Here is a 1,215-nt window from a genome sequence, read left to right as displayed (position 1 = left end):
AAATGAAGAACCTGTCTATTCAGGTTGTCTGTCCATTTTTTAGTAACATTGATTGTTTTGGGAGATGAGTTGTATGAATTCTTTTTATATTTTGGATATTAACTTCTTATCAGATATGTCATTTGCTGATATCTTCCCCCATTCACTAGGTCATCTTTTCATTTTGTTGATGGTTTTCTTAACTGTGCAAAAGCTTTTTAGTTTGATGTAGGCCCAATTGTTTATTTTTTCTTTTATTGCCATTGCCTGAGGAAACAGATTCAAAAAAATATTCTTAGGACTGATGTATAAGAGGTTACTACCTATGTTTTCTTTTAGGATTTTTATGGCTTCAGGTCTTACATTTGGGTCCATAATCCATTTTGAGTTTATTTTTATATATGGTTTGAAAAAATGGTCCAGTTTTGTTCTTTTGCATGTAGCTATCTAGTTTTTCCAACATCACTTACAGAAGACTGTCTTTTATCCATTGTATGTTCTTGCCTCCTTTGTCAAAGATTAATTGACAGTAAGTATGGTATTATTTCTGTGATGTCTATTCTGTTCCATTGATTTGTGTATCTATTTTTTTGTGCCAATACTGTACTGTTTTTGGTTTCTATAGGTTTGTAGTAGAGTCTGAAATCTGAGATTGTGATATCTCCAGCTTTGTTCTTTTTCTCAATATTGCTTTGGCTATTTAAGGTCTTTTGTGATTCTAAACAAATTTTAGGATTTTTTTATTCTTGTTCTTTGAGAAATACTACTTGTATTTTGATAGGTATTGCACTGTGTGTCATCCTTGTGTAGGGGCCATGCTAATTTCTGTATTGTTTCAATTTTAGTATATGTGCTGCCACAGTGAGCATTGACCTATTCCTAGGTCAGATTGCATTGAATCTGTAGATTGCTTTGGGTAATGTGAACATTTTACCGATATCAATTCTTTCAGTTCATGAACATGGTATATCTTTCTATTTATTAGAGTCATCTTCAGTTTTTTTCATCAACATCCTATAGTTTTCAGAGTACAATTCTTTTACCTTCTCAGTTAAATTTGGTCCTAGGTATTTTATTATTTGTGATGCAATTATAAGTGGGATTGTTTTCTTAATTTCTCTTTGTGCTAGTTCATTATTGATGTGTAAAACACAACAGATTTCTGTATATTAGTTTTGTATCCAGAAACTTTGCTGAATTTATTGGTTCTAACAGATTGTGTGTGTGTGTGTGTGT

General features: G+C 31.6%; 1 non-coding gene across 1 annotated transcript; it reads right to left on the bottom strand.

The window, feature by feature from the left end:
* Positions 1–744: 744 nt before the first annotated feature.
* Positions 745–848, bottom strand: LOC112671575 (U6 spliceosomal RNA). The gene has a single exon (XR_003143704.1). It is a non-coding gene; the product is annotated as a U6 spliceosomal RNA (small nuclear RNA).
* Positions 849–1,215: the final 367 nt, after the last annotated feature.

Source organism: Canis lupus, chromosome 5 (genome assembly GCF_003254725.2).
Source record: "Canis lupus dingo isolate Sandy chromosome 5, ASM325472v2, whole genome shotgun sequence".
In the NCBI taxonomy this organism is placed as follows: Eukaryota; Metazoa; Chordata; class Mammalia; order Carnivora; family Canidae; genus Canis; species Canis lupus.
Note: the sequence above shows the minus strand (reverse complement) of the source record. Positions and strands in the feature narration are given on the sequence as shown.